The sequence below is a fragment of the Haliaeetus albicilla genome, chromosome 2, assembly GCF_947461875.1.
Source record: "Haliaeetus albicilla chromosome 2, bHalAlb1.1, whole genome shotgun sequence".
NCBI classification, from domain to species: Eukaryota; Metazoa; Chordata; class Aves; order Accipitriformes; family Accipitridae; genus Haliaeetus; species Haliaeetus albicilla.
This window is the reverse complement of record NC_091484.1, coordinates 56,620,633-56,635,388: the sequence shown is the minus strand read 5'-3', so window position 1 is coordinate 56,635,388 and position 14,756 is coordinate 56,620,633.

Sequence of the window (14,756 nt, the reverse complement as noted above, 5' to 3'; positions counted from 1 at the left end):
AGTACATCATAAGGCTCCTGGTGGGTGTTCATATTAGGAAAAAGAAAAAAGGAGATTTTTTGAACTTCCATGAAACCTTTGTGAGCTGCACTCTTTTCTCAGATGTCTATTTAGGCTGCGTTTGGCACCTGAGGAAAAACGTGATAAATTTTTCATGCCTTTCAGGTTAGTAAGATTTATACAGATGACATTTAGATCTGATGAAAAACATTGGCTTGGAGCACCCGTGGAAAGAAACTGTGCTTCTGGGCTGAAGCTGGACAAACAACACTGTAAATGCCGTGTAACACAAATAATAACATACTTGAAGAAAAGTTAGCACAAAACCCAAGTAAATCACAAGAAAATATTCAGCAATTTGTGTTCTCCAACAATATTTGGGTGCTGAACTGTAAAGAGAAATATGTACCTAATGTAGCTTCTTGAAAGTGTTGTCACAATGACCTCGCATGTAATTATTGAAAAAATTGAGAAATAGAAGGAATTAATTAGACATTTCAGACCTGAGAATAAATCATCCGTGGAGGATTCGGGGCATATGTTGATGTAGTTCTTTTAAACAGTGAGAAAAAACAAATGATCACAGTAGTTTATGAGTTAACAAAACTTAGGTATACTCAGAGGAAAAAAAAAGAAGATTTAATCTTAGTCATGGAAATAAACAAAACCATACATTTTTATTTACTGAAGGCCAGTGCTATTTGAAACTGATTATAAATCATGAGGAATTACAAACACAGCCTGGCCAATGGTTATTTTTCATTATTTTTCAGTTATGGAGTGTGACTTGCAGCTTCAATATAACCTTGAAATTGCAAGCAGGATTTCCAGAGCATTTGACAATGGAACCAAATCCAGAGAGATATTTGTACATCACTCTTATTGTAACAATAGTTACTGAGGATGAGATGTTTCAGAAAACAATTTGTATCATGAATGGAAGATTAAATTTAGCCTGAAAACATGAGAGTGGTGAACTTGACAGTACTACTGGGAAAGATGTTCCAAAGCATACGTGCAGATAATTTCAGGATTCAAATGTATAAGGAAAAGGCCAGGGACATCTTGTACATGAGTCTCAGCTGAGCAATTGTATTTAGAAAGAGAATAAGGCGTATCTTATGTAGTGTGGCCATGGTGAAGGCTGTATCTAGTGAAAGAGTTTACAGAAAAACAGGAAAAAACCTGAATTGTGAGAGGATATGCTTATTTGAGCTTCCTGTGTATTTGTGTTCCAAACCATTATTCCCCTTTTCCTGAGATAGCCTTACTATCTATTACTATTTGCCCCGACAAGAAGACTCCAGAAGACCATAGTGCGTGCCAAATGTATGTTCGTTGACCTAGCATACCTGACAGTAGGCCACCGTTCAGCAAACACAAGCTTAAGCAGGGAATGACGCTTTTAGAGAGGTTTCGTCCAGTCCCTCTTGCTCAATCCAATACAGCAATGGAAAAAGGAATCAAAAAACCGTGGTAAAATACAGACACGGGTGAGTGGCACCCACGTAGGTGTCCTCTGGGGCCCTGGGAGCTGCTGGTTCTTCACGGGCTGTGCGATGCTGGGGCAGGAAAACTGGCCCCAGTGTGGAATGAGCCCTGGCCAGGGTGTCAGAGCAGTCGCGGGGGCAGGCAAGGCTGCTCCGTCTTGCCCTTCAGGCAAGGGCACTGGTAGTCGGCCTGTTAGTCCCGTGCCTGCCGCGGTCCTGCTGCAGCAGCCTGCACCCTGCCGCGACCCTGGCCTGGCTGAGGAGAGGAGCACGGGGCCGCTTCTGGCTGGGTTGCGCAGGCCCAGGGTCGGCCCTGGAGGCCCCCCGGCCCTGGAGGGGGAAGGGCAGGGCCGTCAGGCTGCACGCACAGCTGCGTCCAAACCTCCCTCCTCCAGGCCCCGCAGGCGCTCTCCCTGGAGCAGGCAGTCGGACACGTGGGGAGTGCCGACGTGCTCTTTCCTCCATCCCCACCAAGGACTTCGCTGCAGCTGCAACCCTCTACTGTCCCCTGCAGTAATCTGCCCCCGGGAGACTTCTGTGGGCTGCTGGTCTTCTCCCGGGACCTCCTCCAGACCTGGGGTGGGGAGCAACCGGGACGCCTGCAGCCACCAAGAGGCAGGAGCTCCTTGCCACCCCTCCTGCACAGCCCCTACCTCCATGTGCAGGTGGCAGCTCCCTGCGGTCCCTCCTCTGGCTCCCCTGGTACTTCCTACAGCTTCTGGCTCCGCTCCTCTTCTCACCTCTCCGTTTTTACCTCGCCCATCCAAAGGTCCAGTAAATCACAGGACCTGCTTGCTGACATTCTCCTCACTCTGCCCACTCTGTCCGTCTCTGCCACCAGAAAGGTGGGGTGCAAAGAGAGGGGATGCTGTGACCACTGGGCTTGCCGACCTCTCCTAGATGGATGGCCAACAACCCCAGCAATCCCCAGCAGCCTGCTGGGAGTGGTGTGCTTTGCTCTGTCCCCCCCTCTGGGGTCCTCGTGATACATTTTTGAGCTCTCAACTCTCACACTTCACCCTTCCTTTTTTTTTTTTGCCCTCCATTTGTTGTCTCCTATCATCACTTGCCTGTGCTCCTTTTTTTAGGACAAAAAAAAAAAAAAAAAGAGCAACGGTGTTACAAAGCTGCATGTTGTTTGTAGGAGGTTGTTTCCCCAGGCTCAGAAATATTGTGGAAGAGATGACAACCTTCTAAAAAAAACCCAAAAGGGAAAGAGAAGAAAAGAGGCACAGAGCCTGTCACTTTGTGCTGCAAAATCTCCATCAGATGGCAAACCCACACTGAGACCAGGGAGTCCCAGGACACACGACTAGGGTCGCTGCCCCTGGGAGAAGCAGTCCTTGTGCCCTAGGGGAGCCAGCATGCCCAGAGGGACACTGTGGGGACCTGAAAAGCTGATGGAAATTTACTGATAAATGCAATCTCAAGGTCGGTGATAAACATTTGTAACTCTCTGTTATATCACTGTTTGAAATATACTTGTTTTTATGTTTTCCTTGTCAGGAAAGGTATAGTCTTGGGATCGTGCCTTAAAGTTTTAGCATCTGAAAGAAAAGTTCTGGCTATAGCATTGTAAAGCCTTTCTTTGTTATGTGCAGCCTTCACAGATTGGAGGACATAATAAACCAGATCTTGTGCTAGGTTCTTATTCTGAGGTCCAAAATTGCAAAGGTTTTCAGGGTGAAAGTCAGCACATCTTTCAGGATTTATACATTAGAGATTACAAGACACCATCAAGCACACTAGTTAACCCAAATCTTAGTGATGCCAGAACAGGATGGATAGCTACCTGAAAACAGGGTATGCAGTAGCATAATTTAAAAATAAGCTTTGTCCTGTATTCTTTGCCCCCTATCATGGCATTTCTGCACAAAGCATAGTTTGTTGTGAGTGAAGAACTGGGTCCTTAGTGTTTAGGGGTAGCTGGCTTGACATCAGCTTTCACAGAACCAGTAAACATACCATTCTTATACCCTTCACAAAATCACAGATGCAGTTCTCACTGTTAAATGTGTGGGGTCTCTGTACAATGGCATCATCACTGACTGGAAACAATTCAGAGCAACTTCATGCTCCTTTGTCCTGAAGCTATTCTGTGAAACTGGATTTAAAAAAAAAAAAAAAAAGTGGTGTTTAGGAGGCATATTAGATCCTGTTTCCCTTTCAGATAAAGTCAACAAACTTTCTTGAACTTTGCTTGACACTGTTTTATGTGATGGTTCGCTTTCTTCATGTGCTCAGGCTAAAGCTGTTGACTGTAAATGTTTGCTATCAATTTCTACAGAGTGGGAATATACAGACCATTGCTGAGCATAAGCTCAAGAACTTTTGACAGCTTTAGTTTTCTTTCTTGCATAGTGATTTATCTGTAAGACTGTGAGGGAGGTGCTGGGCATGCAAGCAGGTGAGCAGCACAGGTTGCTTGAAGTCGCAGACCAAGATAAACAGCATTTCCTAAGGTGCTCAGCGAGTGAAAACACAAGCCAAAATATACATACAGAGATGAGCTGTGGTGTGATCAGATGTTCAAAGCTAGGAAAGAGGTGAGTTTTTGGAGGAGACAGCCATTTCTAGCTTCATTCCTTCTGTATAAATCACTAACCTTGTCCAGCCTGTCCATGCTTCATTTCAACCATCTTCTGAGAAAGTGTTTGAGAAGTGAGGAGCATGAGAAGGGGAATAATTTTTTTGTCAGAAATGAGACTGACACATGGGAGGCTGAATGTTGGTAATGACCGAAGCATTTTTCCATTTGCTGTTCCCAGCTTGACCAAAGTTCTCTTGGATTCCTGCCTATAAAGTTAATATCTGCAAAGGAACTACATTCACAAACATATGTGTGAGATGTCTCAGGTTTTCATTAGTCTTCAACGCACATGAGAAGATCAGTAAAGATGATCCTAGAGGGACCTCTCACTTATAATAGTGTCAGTAGACAATGAGAAAAATGCAACTGTAGGAACTGTTGCATTTTTAGTGTTTTCTATTTTTTGGCTACCTGCCATTTTGGCTTTTAAGTGGGGATTAAAGCCATTGAAGACACACACAGCTAAAATATCATGTTTTGTATGCTACATAAAGGTAATTCTGTTCAGGTGGTGTTTATTGTCTATTCGCAGAGTGACACTTCCATTTCTGAGATGATAATGCCACTTGGTATCAACCTTCCTTGCTGTTTCAGAAGACAAAGCTACCCTGTGACCAGAGATAGCTCTTGTGCATGCATTTGTGAAGGCTACTCTGAGTTCCTGCTGCATTCAAGCTTGTTGCTTTGTTTCTAATTAGCCTTTCCTTAAATTACAACAAACGTGACACTATTGCTCACTTGATTTCTGGGAACGTACTCTACTGCTAGTACGACAGTGCCTACCAGGAGGCCAAAACATCCTCTGATATCTTAGATATAGTTATTGTCTGATGTGAAGCGATATGCAGGATTTTAACTTCCTAGCATTTCACAGATAAACTATGCTGTGATTTTCTGTGAGATGGAAAGCAAAATAACTTGCAACTGAAGTATTCTGGGAAGAACAACCTGGTACAGTGAAAAAAAAGAGGCTTCAAAACACATTGAAATGTTTCAGTCAATGGTCCAAAGCAAAGCCTAGATTCTGAGCTTATGACTGATCCTTTCTGGAGTTGGAAGGGTGTATTTTTCCATGGGATGTGGAGAGGTATGAATGTTGCACAAATGTGATGGTGTCATACTGGGAGTGCTTTATTTCTGTACAGTGTCCTCAACAACTGGAGACACCATACTTTGGACTTCACAGGAAAGGGTACCATAATTTAGGTTGTGTGTTCATGTACAATACTATTTCAAAATGGGGCTAGGAAAAGAAAGGCTAATTTAAGAAATATTTATTTATAGACCGTAATGCCTTTGAGCTGAAATATGCTTAGGTTACTTTGAATAGATCTTCATGGTCTACGAGCCATGTGTGTCCAATAAATCATTTCAGTACATGTAGTGCTTTCTCTTTATGAAGTTTATTTATGAACATCCGTAAGTCAGGGATGATGATTTTTTCCCCTGCTTAGTACTTCTAACTGGACTTGCTTCCATTCCATGAAGCTGAACTGTCATATTTAGGGAAGGTTAACAAGAGGTGTTTGATGTATTGTGGAGAGCTGAATATATCTTCCAGATGTTTATATACCTGCAAAATGTTATAGATCTTTCAACAGAAACTATTTTTTAAATTTCACTTTTGAAAAAAACATTTTGTCTTTTTCCCACATTCGGGATGCAACTATATTCTGAAATTTAGAATTGCTTGTGAGAAAGAAAATAAGCTTTTGAACTCTTTCTGCCCATAACCATACCAGACTATTGTATCCGATTTATGTAGTGTCTTTACAGCTATTGTCTAGCTAATTAAAAAATGAGCTGCAAGAAGAACTATTAACCCTATTAATAACAGCGCGGAAAGTGTAGAGAGATCAACCAGCCAATTTGCTGGACTGGGAAAGAATACAAGAGCCCCAAATGGATTTTAAGCACCTCACTGCAGTAGCTACGTAATCACACCACTGGCATAGCCAGACCTTTTGCTCAGTTCAATTGCTGACCATTTCACCCCTACTGCCAAAATACTCAAACATACGACCGAGTCACAGCAGCTGAAGGAATTATTATGTATCAGTTGAGCCATACTATCTCTTCACGTCTATGCTCTTCACTTATTCCAATGGATACTACCACGTTAATTTAAATCTCTTCCTCTGAGCTCTGCAGGGCCTAGGTCCCCCGTCAAGCTAGCTCTGACTGTGTGTGCATGGTGTTTGTGTCCTGCTTTAATCCTTTGTGACAACTTGTAAAAATAAATTTTCCAGACACAGACTTCTTAATAGATATTTCTCAGTATCAACCAGCACAGGAAGAACTTGAAAAGCATCATTTTTCTTCTAGGCTAGTTAGACATACAGAACGTATTTTTGTTTCCCTCCTTTTGTGTTTTCCTTTTGAAAACAGGAACTTCATTATCATGTGAGCAATAACCAGGAGACACAGACAGAAATAAAAGTTAACATTTAGCCTAGGAGAAATTATTTTGATATCTTTGTAGCTAAGCTACCTTAAGAAGGGTAGAACTTCTTATCCAGTGATACATTTATGATATTACAATTAATCAGAGAAAAATGATTTGTACCGCATTATGACAGAAAGCAATAAGAAGGGGACATGAAGATGAATAGGCTACTTAAGTGAGTAAATGACTTCTCGTGCCAGCCTGGCAATGACAGAGAGGACAAGAATGTCTGTAGTGTTATCAGGTCTCTGAGACTCCTCAGTAGTTTTATTCAAGGCTGTTGAGTGCTTATGATATCAGGGGCCATCATTGCTATGCTTGGCCACCAAGCAGAAGACAGAAGAGGAAGTAATTTGAACAATGCAAGGTGCTGCTTTCACTGGGTAAGAGAGTTGTCCGGATGACTACTCTCATTTACTTAGCAGGACTTGAGCGGTGTGGCTCAGATTAATGAAAGGAAGGTCATACATCAGTTCTTTAAGGAAACCAGGTTGCACTTGCCAATGCCGTGTGGAGAGTGGGTTGTGTACACAGCAGCTTTAGCCAGTGCTAATGCTGTCACCTGAAGAACAAGTGCAAAGCTGGGATTGGTCCAAGGGTGAGCAGACCCAGGTAAACATTCCACCAGCTCTTTCCTCTCTCAAAGCCCAGAGTTAGGAACTTGGCTGGCTGACAGGTTGGTCGTCAGCTGTCTTTGTCTGGGCTGAGAACATGAAGCTGTTTGAGCTGTCTTCAGGTTTTTTTGTAGAGGGAGAGAGTAATGACACCTAACCCATTGGAAAGGATGAGTTTGGGTTCTTCAGAAATGATTGTGAATGGTTATTAAATTACATAATTCTTCCCAAAGGTCTTGCTTTTGATCTTGGCAGAACAACAAATGTTCTATCCTGAAAGTCTCTTCCCTTCACATTTTCCTCTTACTGACCTCATAGCACTGACCATGCTGTCTCTGCTCCTATTCTCTTTCTTCTAGCTTATCTGTTCTTTCAACATTTTTTTTTTTTAAGTACGCTTATTACTAGCAGTGAGCTTTTCTCTGGTTTCTTTCTTGGATGGTATCCCAACCACATTAAGATTATTTTTTGTGAAGGTGGTGTTTACAGCTAACTCAGTGAAGAGGGAATGAGAGGTCTCCCAGAAAAAGTAAAGATACAGACTTTCAGGTTTCACAAGTAGTACTTCACAGGCAGGTTTGCTCTGAAAATATGCTGACAGCAGCCCTAAGAGACTGCGTATGAAAAAGAGGACAATTTCTTTCTTGTTCTATTGGGCCTTCTGTCCTCCAGCCCCCCATTCCACTTTGTTATTTAGAAAAACCAAAAAGCAAACAGGCAGAAGGTTCAGGTAGACTGTATGAGATGCTAGTAATGAAACTGGAAACACCGACATGTATTCCAGTAAAGCTATTGTTGTCTTGACCATTCTCATCTACATCCTGTTATTTTTGTGAGAAGTTATTTAAATGTGTGCATATACCGCAGAGGAGTACTCTGCGTTTTGCATTTTTTTAAGAATGTCAGGAAGTTACAATAAATATCTCCATGAAATTTGCTTAATAAGAATTTTCAGAAGCATTTGTCATATTTCTGCTAGCAAAGTCAACTGAAAGACTAATTTTAGCAATGTGAAAATCTGCTTCTATTGTGACAAAAATTATGGCCTAAGGGACAAAGCCGCCCCCTCTAGAAATTAATACTTACAAAACCACATTTCTGTCAACAATCTGATGGCAATGCCATGGGAAGCTACTAATGGGAAAACAGAGATGTCAGAATAAAAACAGTTCATCTTCTCTAAACCAAGGAGGCTTTATTTATTCTTCCAAGCAATAGGCACAACTGAGCTGTCTCTCTGAAATCTCTGTCTCCTGTAGATAATATGCTTGGTTTAGTACTAACTCATACTTCAACTTCTGTCTCATGCACTTGGTATTTTTTGTCATCGTGTAGACCATATGCTCCTGGGAATAACAACTTTCTTAATGTGTTTTTGTGTTGCATCCACAATTAACAACTAAGCTTCGTGGGTACAAAATACACCAAACGAAACACACCATGCAATTTATGTGGGCTCAAAACCCAAACCTTACATATCAATCCAAGAATTAATTAATATATTAGCAGTCGAATCAAAGAGTTATTAGTCCCATTTTGATAAAACCAACACTCCAAATTTAAAATTATTATAGCTCACTCCCAGTCAAGATACAATTGAAACTTGTACACACCAATTTGCTCATGTCTACCCCTTTCTCCGGTGTTACGCTCACCCTTCTGTCGGGCCTCAAGAAGCAAGGGAGAGGGTTACGGTGAGTAGTTAGTGTCTCGAGTTCTTCACTGGAAGATATATAGTGTTGCTGAGGATTTCTTCCACCTTACTCCAGTATTTGCTTGGGGCTACTTTTATATGTTTCTTAGCACGTACTGCACGTTCCTCTTTCTTCATTGGTCCACAATTCCACTTTATATCTAAATATACTATATATAGTGTGTTTTAATTACGTATGTTGAATATTTGTTCTTTGTTCCCTTTGTTATCTCTAAAGCCGGTTTTACTGGCCTCCCAAGGGCTTAATGACCAGTAATTGATCATTAGTGATTTGTTTATAGCCCAGGAGCCTCTGGTTTCATCCTGTCTACACACTTACAAAACCTCTACTATAATCCGTTATTTGTGTAATCCTCTACACTAGTTTTATTCTAGGTCATAGCTGCCTCTACACAAAATAACTACTGCTTCTCTACTGTCTATTATATACAGAAATCTCAAAACTGTTATAACAATAGGCATTATAAAACACAACCCTAAAAAGCTAAGCTAAAACTTAAACAAATTAGGTAATATTCACCTGGCAGGTAAATAATTGCTGTAACAGCTCAGCTGGCTAAAACAAAGCTCCAGGCAGGCCAAACCAATCCAAACAAAGCCATCCTGATGAGTCCTAGCTCCAAGGCTTTGCAGACATAATATAAAGGTTGTGGGCTCTATACTAGCAATGGCAATGCAAGGCTTGTTAGGCTGTAGGGCTCTGTGCTGTGGAACTAAGCAAAGAAGTCTTGGCCGTGGGTCTCATCAATCTTATGAGGTGAGACCCAAAGGAGAGGATTCCTGGTGTTCCCAGTTGGGCGATGAGAGGTGTTCCTATGTTCTGGATTAGTTTGTATTGTCTAAGAACTGATAGCTCTGGTTCCTCAGTTGTACAGCACACTGCAGGCAACCAAGCCATGTTCAATATAAAATCTTCTATGTGGAAAAGAAACATTAAAAAGAACTTGCATAAAAGTAGCTTCATTTTCATGCCTTGGTCCTACTGAGATCTGCAGCTTCTCTCTTCTGAGGAGCCTGATCTGACTGATGCATAAAAAGAGTGAATACAGATGTCACGGAAATGAGGGCACAAGGGGGATTTCTAACCACCTGCTTTATGGGAGAGCATTCCTTCCAGGCTGGAGCTTTGTGTCCCAGTTTGGCCTCAGGCTGCTTCAATGCCTGCCCTGGGAGCGAGAAGGTCAAGTTTCAAATGGGGAAGAGGGAGCACTCTGTGGTGGACCACAAACCATTCTCCTCTGTCAACACTGACTTTTCACTGGCTCCTGTCCAGAAGCGTTGTTTGAATCAAACACAACAGAAAGCGGAGTTACATATAGTGGTGGGTTTTTTATTGCTTCCAAAAGTTCATGTTCCTTCCCAGGGTCTGTGCTGGCTTAAATGCAGCTTCCTTTTCAGGGGTTTGGGTGGGAGCAGAGGCAGATGAGATGGAGGCAGGATACGTTTGCGCATTCCCTGGCTGTCTGGATGTATGCTGGGTGGGGGAGCAGACTGCCAAACTTTCCTCACGGCAGTGAAAACCCTGCTCTTTGCTGTGGTGCTGTGAGCTACGAGCACTGTCAGAGAATCCTCGGGCGGATTTTTTCCCTCCAGATGTATATTGTGGCCTTTTCTGCAGTGTGCAATAGCACTACACAGTAAAAGTCTGGTGTAATAAATGACATGAATGGTAAAACATCTGCCAGGAAGGAAAGTAACTGTCCCAGCTAAAAGTTGCAGGCACAGTGGAAACTCCTGCTGGTTTATTATAGCCAGTTTATAGGATTTATTTGTTTGACACTAGGAAAAATGAAAACACCTCTAAAACAGAACAAAAATCATTAAATGTGAAATTACTTCTACCGTGATGGTTAATGTAAGCTTCTCACATCAAGAAGAGAGGTTGGATTTAATCAGTTTCTAAAATTCCATCTCAAATCATCAGAACTGCATATACTGAATATTTTTTTGTACTAAATAGAAGAATATGCAGTTCCCATGTAGATTTTTGCGTTCTGTTTCTCATATAAAACGAGCTTTGTTTATAAGATCAAGGACTATAAAATTATCAGGGAAAAAGGAATTAAATGATTAGGACAATCCACATTCTTCTTTCAAAAAAGACAAAGGGCTTAGTACTCCAATCCTTTACATGCCGTTCGGTCACTTACCTTGTAACTTCTTGATAGCCACAAAAAAATTACTGTTTTGGTCTTGTAGAATGTAATTTCTATCATGTGTTGTCAAATCTGTAGTTGTTTGAAATTGAATCCATAGCAGTTTTTTGGAAAAATCTGATTTATTATTACATCTTAGTCCTATACACAGGTGTACACTTAGCTGATGCCCAATTACGTCATGTTGATATGGAATTGTATTATGTGGACTTGTTTCACAAATGCCACTAGGAAATAATGTTGAAAGACCTTTTCCCCTAAAGGATTTTTTCCTGCCTATTTTAGCAGTAATTGGGAAAAACAAGAGTGGAAAATTAAATAACCTAAGCAGAAATTATCCAGTTACAATAGCAAAAATACAATAGGCAGGTGGTTGTTGAATGTGTGATCTTCAGAAAAAGTTGTTAACGTTGATCATCACAAAAAGCATTCATTTGAAGTGTGCTCAGATATAGGACACCGAAGAGACATATGTTTGAAGTAACAGTGATTGAATTGGAGATAAAAAAAGCATTGTATTATATATTATTAAATAATTAATTTTGCAATGATCTGTTATAAACTCAGAAGTGTGTGAATAATTGCAAATGGATGCACAAAAGGGAGCTGAATGGTATGTTGGTCATTTTATTATAACTGTGGCATCTGAAGCCTATTTTACAATATATATTTAGATATATATAGCCAGCCATCACAGAACAAAAATCTCAATCATCTACCTAAAATCTTGCAAATTGGTCATAAAAACCTGCTTAACCGGCGTGGGACTTTACATTATGCAAAATATATTGCAAATGGAGAAAGCATGCCAGATTGAGTGGGTATCTCACTCTCTCCAGAATTATTGTTCTATCGTAAACAGGTCTAAGGAGTGTAGCACACTGTTGTAAGAGCTTACTCTTTTCCCAGGAACCAAGACAGACCATCTCAGAGCAATGGAAATACCTGAACCAACACTTGACCCCAGTCAAGCCAGAGAGTTAAACCTGATATCAATAAATGTTTTTTATATCTCTTTCACAGTTGAAGCGAAGAGTTGGTAATAGCCACCTTTTCTTTGCATCGTCTATGCAATTTATTATAGAAAGTGTTTAAGCACTGGTATTTTGGTATGACTTAGCAAAATACTCTCCATCTGGCCTTATATTGCTCTTGGAGCCTAGTGGTACTCAGTAGCATGGCAGGTGGGAAGACCTCATTTTCTTCTTATAAAGAGGCCTTGTGAGAGGTCAGATGTGCAATCCAGTACAGTACACATTTCAGGATCAAGAAACATTCTAAATGAAAAAATAATTTGGATTTTCCATGAGAAATAGAAAGCTAAACTTTTTGGCTCCTGGTGTTTTAATTGTACCTGTTAGCTCTGATGACTTAGTGATAATGTTACTAGTATTTAAAACTTTGATATATGTTGGTATAGTTAAAATTACATGAACCAGTAACGTGTCAGTGAAAATTGCTTCTCCCCTTCACCTGTGCCTTGTAATATTCTAAAAATTACTGTGTAAGAATTGTCTTTAATTTTAATTACATGGATATGATATATTAACATTAATATTGTGCTGGTGGATCACTCATCTTTTAATTTTGGCCAAGGATGCAGATTGCCTACAGGCCTAGTTATGCTCCTATGAAAGTTCTCTTTGACTTCAGCTGTGTAAATTTGGAAGCACTAACTCATGTATCCCCTCATCACACTGGTAAGATTTTTTTTTTCCCTGTGAGTTACTCAATGCTTCCGAAGTTTTTTTATGTGCTCATGGGTATAAGTAGGGCCACAAGATCTAGCTCTAGGTAATTGTATTATCCCATCTTTAAACTGGCAGGTTAATATTACTCAGGAGGCGGTTTTACACAAACAGATAAAATCCTACAGGATTTTACTGGGTCTCTGTTAGCAATCCAAATAAGGATAAAGGATATATTCTTAAGTCATACAGCTGTGTGAACAATTGAAATCGATTGGAGCTGTTGTTGAGCTCACTTGGATCCCTAGTCACACAGATATTTTTGGAAACGATTACACAGCTAAAGTAGCAAAGAAAGCATTAAGAAAGATTATGCTGATATTCTAGTTTCACTGTCTGGGGGTGAAACCACATCTCTTATCTACTCAAGAGCAATAAAACCGGCTCTTTTAGAAAAAAAATGTGATCAATATAGAAAAGATTTCGTTGTATAATATGTTCAGGTGTAACCCAGAGATTTGGCATGAAAAAATTCAATAGAAAGCCTCATGACTAATTCATTAGGAAAAAAGACTAGATATTTATTTTAGGAGGATGGCCAATTGTTCACTCGGTTTTAAAATGTAGACGGTTTCCCTATTTGCTTATGCTATTCCATTATCCCTCCTGAAACTTTGCTTGAAGGCTGCTGTTCATTCTCCTGTTTGCCCAGTCCCGCAGCCTGCTGTACTTGATGCTGCTATTAAGCCTTCTGTTTACTACAGGCTTCGGCGGCGCGGCTCGTATTGATGGTAAGCAGGTTTGGCAGTGCTTTTGCAAGGAGTGCAAAGATTTGAAAATACCCCGTGTCAGAAGATAAAGCCCACATCAAATAGAGACTATTTCCAGCTACAGTAATCTGTTTAAAAAGCCACTCTGATGGCTTAAGAGACTCTTATTACCTACAGCTTAATTGACCTAATATGAAAGCGTTTGATTTCCGTTTATGGCACCGTTATAGCTGGGTATTACTTGAGCTGTCATTATTGATTATCAGCGCTGATGTTACTAATTAAGGCTGTTTGCAGAGAGCACCGAGCTGCTCCCGAGAGCGGTTTGCGGCCAGCAGGGCTGCCCAGGGAGCGAGGGGCAGGCAGGTGGCCCCGCTGCCAGCTCTGCCGCTGCCGTGACCGGGCACGGGGACGTGGGGTGCGCACGGGCCCGGCAGCACCAGGGCTGCTCTGGAGGCACGGGGTGCCTTTGGTTCCACCCGAGGTCTGCACGCAGGGTGGCACGTCCACACCGTCAACCTTTCTCCGCCGAGGAGCACTGTGCAGGGGAGGCACAACCTGGAGGATGAAGGTAGCACCAAGGTGCTATTGCAACAGGATATTTAGCAATACATATGATAAGTATACAGCTGGAGAAGGTCTCCTGCATCTTTGTGTCCTGCTGTGTGCCCTTGCAGTCAGCAGTACTTTGCCAAATCCCTTTGTAAACTTTTCAGTCTCCCTCTCCACCTGGCTTTGGATTTCTGTCTGCAGTTCTCCATTTAAGGAAGCTGCTACAGTACCTTATTTTCTGATGTCTGGGAAATTTGGCTCTAACTTCTGGCCTAGACAGGCCAGAGTGTTTCTGATATTTAATACTACCCGTTGTTAAGGTATAAAAGTAGCACTTCCTGTATGTGGGAAGATGCATCAAAAGAGAAGAGAATAATAAAGGACATGTGTGTACCTGTTTTCTTTTCAGAAGAAAAATGCTGATACCTCTGCTGTGATTGATAGCAATACATAATACATAAATATCTGTGGTTCCAACAGCTGTTGCTACCCATGACAACCTCGCCTGGACTGATGAATGTTCAATTTCTGTAGAGATAATATAAAAACGTATTAGAAACATCCTTTAAAATAATAATGACTGACTCCATTTGAATGATCTGAAAGCCTTAAAGAGGGAACAAATATGTACCGAAAACACTACAATTCTTTTGTGCTTGACAGTTATAAATATTTTTTAAAGATCTCAACTAGTTGCTTGGCTGACAATTCAATTATTCAACCTTGTGCTGGAGAA